The following is a 6353-nucleotide window of genomic DNA, read 5'->3' on the forward strand; positions in this document are numbered from 1 at the left end:
ATCTCAAGTTGCCTCCCACATAAGGTTTTCATCACATCTTCCCTCATTCTTTGAAGCTGACAGGCCTTCCGGACATCCTCATCACTGAGTTCCATTATTATTAATAGCCTGATTGACAACGAGCCACTAGATAGTCTTTCTGTTTTTGTCACCAGTGACAGTATGTCAGATTTGCTCCCTATAGATTTGCATTTGATGAACTTGGCTTAGTTCTTGCTTTAGTTTCAGCCATGGCAGTTTAATGCAGTTATCATTCAAAAGAAAAAGTTACATGGAAATATTCTTGGAAAATTCTTTGTTATGCTGATTATTTGTTGAATTTTACTTTTTCTAAAAAAAATTATTTGTTTATACAGTTGTGCTCATAAATTTATAAACCCTGGCAGACTTTGTGAAATATCAGCTTTAATAGGAAAATAGTACTAATCAAGAAAACATTCCTTTTTTTAGGAAATGTGCTCATACTAATCAATTTATTATCACATGACTGTGTATGCCTTTTTAAATCATACTGATAACTAAAATGAGAAATACATATCTCTCAAATGGGCCTGAACAAAAGTTTACATACCCTTTTATGTTGGATACGATATATATATATTGTTATTAATTAGTATTTATATAGGGCCAACATATTACGCAGCGCTTTAAAAAGTCAATAGTCATATTACTAACTGTCTCTCAAAGCGGCTCACAATCTAATGTCCCTACTATAGTCATATGTCATTGATACAGTCTAAGGTCAACCTATGAGAGAAACCAGTTAACCTAACTGCATGTTTTGGAATGTGGGAGGAAACCAGAATGCCCTGGAGGAAACCCACACAAACATTGGGGCAACATACAAACTCCTTACAGATAATGTCCTGGCTGAGATTCAAACCTAGGACCTAGCACTGCAAAGGCCAGAGTACTTAGCCACACATGAAAGATCCAAAAAGGGTAAATAAAGTGTCCAGACCTGTAAGCTTTTTGAGTGTAATCAATTTTGGTGAATAAAAAGTTAATTTAAATAAATTGACAGCTACTCTGAGTTCAGTGAATACCAAGCTAGGGGGAAAGCAAAAGAACTGCCAATGGGCCTGTTTGAAAAGGTTGACAAATTTCACAATCATAGAAAAGGATATAAATAATGTCAGTCAGTGTTTGGTATATCCCTTAAAAAAATCATTGGAAAGTTGTGGTTTCTATTGTTTCCAAGCCGCAGTCAGGTAGACCAAGATTTCAGGCATAACTACCAGGAAAATGTATTGAGATGCAAAGAAAAACCTGCAAGCCAATTTAAAAAACAAGTGATATTGCTATTTCAAGATGCACAATAAGGGAGTTTTTGAACACAAATTGACTGCAAAGTTGATTTGCAAGAACCTTTAGAAGCCTGTAGTATGCCAAACAACAATCTAGAAAAGCCTCAAAACTTCTGGAACAATGCCATTTGGAGTGATACAATTAAAACTGAATTTTTGGTCATATACATAAATCCTTTTTTTAGTAGGAAACAACAGGGTCTATGAAAAGTACACCATCCCCACTGTGAAGCGTGGAGAGTGAGAGCTACAGCAGCATAAGGAACTTGCATGGTGGAGTGGCCATCACAGGGCCTGATTTAATAAAGCTCTCCAAGGCTGGTGAGGATATACTTTCCAGATTTGCTGCATCACCCAGCTTCACTGATGAAAGTGTTTTCTCTCCAGCCTTGGAGAGCTTTAATAAATCAGGCCCATAGTCTCCTGACCTCAATATCATTTAACTTTTGAGAGATCACAAAAATGTAGTTTATGCAAGACAGTCCAATCATTTATTCCATCCAAGAAGAATGGATTGCTTTACCACCTGAGAAAATCAAAGGCATTAACCACAACTATCACAAAAGACTACATGCCCTCATTAATGGTAATAAGGGTAATACATAGTATTAGGAACTATGGGTATGCAAACTTTTATACAGGAACCATCCTATTATTTTCCATATTGTTATGTTTTATGTAATGTTTTTGCTATTCTGTAATGCTTTATAGATTAATTTGAATCCCATTAAAATTACCTGATGCATGTTGTGCCTGATTACTAATTTCTTTTTTTGAATGGTACACATTCTACAAATTCTGAGAGGCTTTTTAACTATGGAGCACAATCGTATAAGGGTTATAGCAAGGTTCATAAAAATATTCTTAACATATTAAAGTTTTGTTTTTTTAATACTGTCAGGAAAGACCATTAATTACTTGACTCAATAGAAGGGTAATATGAGATGCGATCTCTAAGCAAACCAAACCACCAAGGTGTTTTCTAGGGAAGATCACTAGACATCACTACTAACACAATTCAATATAGTAATGACTCATTTTTGTTTTCAACTTTTTTTTTTTTTGGTTTTTATAACACAGGAATCCAAATACAAATATTGCATATAATACAGTAGAAAAAAGATTGCATAATAAAAACATTCAGAGAGAAAAACTGGGAAAAAAAGGGGGGAGGAAAAGGGGGGGGGGGGACACTATGAACCAACAATCGTATAAAATAAAGCTAGAGTATATGGTATATGTTAATAATTAGACAACAACATTTCAGTATCCTATATCTACACACCACCTTCCTAAGATATCTAAAAGATATCTAAGGGAGCACTGTTACCAGTTCGCAAAGACTGATGTATTTAAATTTGGCACAGAATGTTGGAGCCAAGGTTCCCAAACCTCTGTGAATTTCTGATGGGTATCATTCAATGTACTTGACAAATTTTCATTTATACATATATTGTCAACTCAAAGTTTGACTTCATGGAATGGAATAAATTGTTTCATCGAGCTATTCGCTATAGTTTGCTTAGCAGCTATGAGGATATAGAGTAACATAACTTACAAGCAGCATCTAACATAACATAGAGTTTAAATTGAACAGCTGAAAGGTTTGGGGGTTTAAAATGCAGTAACGCCAACCAGGGGTCTGTGGACAAATATGTCTGGGACAGTTTACTTTACATTCTACATTTTACCCCAGAATCTTACTGCAAAGAAGCAACTCCACCAAATGTGCATAACTGATCCCAGTTCTTGGAATCCTCCAAAACAGTATCGGGAGCCATTTGCGTTACAGTATTTTAAGTGGGCTGGAACCACATACCACCTATTCATAACCTTATACGCTGAATAAAGTTTATTATTACACTTTTAATATTTTTCCAGTTTATTTATATACGACACAGGTCATTACGGTTTCTTTTATGAATACAAAACTGTTTAGAAAATAGATAATTTTCAGTTTACACCATCTATGTGTGAATGTGACTGATTCTCATACAACATTCTTATTAAATGTATAATGTATGTTTCTAAAATTATAAACTGGTAACTTAGGGTTTTCTGACCTAATTAGCTGAATTAAGTATTAGATAATATTCATAATGTTCAGTGATTTGACCTATGCATATGAACATTCCATTCCATTGCTAGTAATCATTTAATTTTAATGGCAGTATTTTTCATGGATTTGTGTAGACACACCCTGGGGTCCTCATCTGACTTTAGGAAGTCCAGGCTTCTTTTGTGTTGCTGAATTTTTAAAAAGGAAAGGAGCGGTTTGGTTACTAGAGTGAACCAAGAAAATATCCCGCACAAGATTACACAATCACCAACGGCCTGAACCATACATACATACCATACCTCTGCTTTATTCTCCTCCAGCATACAGATACATCAGTAGCATAAGAACATGGACCAGAACAGATACAGAAATCCTTTGCTGATCTGATATTACTATACCTGTCATTGACAGGTATAGTAGGCCACAATACAATCACAACTGTCATGGTCTAGTCACTGTACTAGTTGAGCCTACTAAACCTGTCATTACCAGGTCTGGTAGGGCTTAACCAATCTTACCACATGACTATGATAGCTTTAAAATTTCTCCAGCTATATTGGTTAAGCTGTACTATACTTTTTAGTGGCAGGGGAAGTAGGCCCCCAAACAATGAAAGCTGTCATTGTTCTTATGAGTTTACGAATCTGGTCAAATTTCTCATTCAATCTAAACAAACTTGATCTGTGTTAGAATTTTGTGTTCAATTTTGTGTTTAGCGGCCATACACTGGGTAATATTTCTGATACATTCAAAGTTAAATTTTATATAAACATTAATTGTATGGCATTCAAATAGGGTATTTCCAAACAATTGGCCTGATTTAAGAAAGCTCTTCAAGGCTGGAGAAGAAACACTTTCATTAGTGAACCTGGGTGATTCTGCAAATGGAATGGATTTGCTATTTGTTAGCAAATGTTTTGAATCCTGGATCAGATCCATTCCAGGTTTCCTGGATTACCCAAATTCACTTATGAAAGTGTATCTTCTCCATCCTTGGAGAGCTTTAATAAATCAGGCCCAATGTTTGAACAATACATGGACTGAATCAAGAATTTCTGATTGATGTCATCTGCTCTGGCTACCAATAAGTAATTCTATAGACCACGCACACATTTTATGTTTTGTTTTTTATATAAGCTTTATAGTTGCAAGCAATACAAAAATCTTAGAAGACTTATATGGAGAGGGAATAGCAGGAAGCAGGAAGCCATCAATGACTTTTCAAGGAAGAACAGTGGTAATGAGAACAGATTTTTAACCTTCTTAATCAAATGTTTCATCTGATAGCATTGGGGGCATTTTCATTGACATGAGAGCAGATGACAACAATATGTAACCTAGAAGGGGTGTAACTCAAATCTGCTTTAGGAGACTATAGAATTTGTATTGATTTATTTATTTATTTTGAATTGGGAGGTATACTAGGTCCTACTATGTGTAAATACATGTCAGGGAATTTGTTATCAAAGTATAAAGAAAAAAGCAGTACTAGAATTATGATAAATCCCATATCGGGGCAGATGATAATCCATCCTACCCTCCCACGTGTCCCTATCTATTCTCCACATTTAAAAGAAAAAAACAAACATCATTTTAAACTCACCATAGTCTGCCATCCATGTCCATCATTGTGCTTCTTTCATTTGGGGAAATCTACATGTCAAGGCTAAAATCTGTGCAGGTCTGTACAGGTCAATATATGTGAGCATGGATTTGGTATTTTGGGCCTCTTTTAATAGATAGGGGGTAGTAGTGGGGTTTGGATTGGAATTAGTTATTCCTGGCAGCAACTAAGTTTTTAGAAAATTTGGAATATAAGTCAAAAACAAAATCCATCACTGAATATATAAAAGTTGTATTCTTTTTAAAAACTTTTTTATAAGACTGGATAATTATCTTGAAATTAGTGATCATTCTATATTTAATGCTCACTGTAGTTAATGCGGACCATAAGTCAACATTTAGAATTTATTCCATGAATATAGTAAAGACACTCAGCTGCAATAACTTGTGTTTCAAAGGTACACCCTCAGAGGATGACCCAAAGTCATTTACTGTAATTAGAAACAGTAATAAAACAGCTGAGCAATGGCTAGAAATCTTTTAGGAGTTTTTTCCTTAAAGCCAATAAATCAATCCTTACAAGCAGCATCTAAAATATGCTGAGCTCAAAATGTCCTGGTTTGCTGTTCTAAAGCATTGGAGGAAAAAGTACAAGCTTTTTTCTCCAAGTTTATAAAGTTGGTTGCTTCTATCCATGTTTACTAAGTTGACATAATTTAAAGCATGTTATTTTTTTTATATAAAATCACATACACAATGTATATTGTATATATCAGAAAATAATAACTTGTTTGTAAATTCAACTTATACCATTTACAATTTGTTGCTGTGTAAAATTAGTGTACTAAATGCCATTTAAAATGTGTTTCCACATACATGGCCAACCTTGTATATTATCTGTTTTTTATTGAAGCTATTCTGTACTATGCTCATAATAAGCAAAAAAGCTTTGTTCTGCCACTCTGCCGAACTAGTGTTGTTCGAATTTGCCTCCGGTCGGTTTTAGGTCCATTTGGCTAAACTAGTCCAAAGATTCTGGATTTTCCAAATAGAAACCCAATTTAAGCCTATGGCTTCTAACAAGTGCAACAGATGTATTATATTTTAGGTATAATCTGGTCAACAGCTTTTATGTTAATTACAAAGTCCCTAAATATAGTAAAGCAATTGCTTGGAACAAGACAGGCTCATGTTTTAAGTGGATAAAATCGTAAAAGTTATGTAATTTTTCTGTAAATATAAATTCCAGTACTTCCATTTCAATAAGACTCCTTCTGACTAGAGTCCTGAAAAGAGTCCTTTTCAATGTAACTTTGATGCACACCTTTTTATTCATAAAAACTATTGTGGCTTACAGAGATGCAATGTAAATACACAAATCCTTTAAATGACATACTTTGGAATTCTTAATATTCAAACTAGAC

This window comes from Pyxicephalus adspersus, chromosome 3 (assembly GCF_032062135.1).
Source record: "Pyxicephalus adspersus chromosome 3, UCB_Pads_2.0, whole genome shotgun sequence".
Classification (NCBI taxonomy): Eukaryota; Metazoa; Chordata; class Amphibia; order Anura; family Pyxicephalidae; genus Pyxicephalus; species Pyxicephalus adspersus.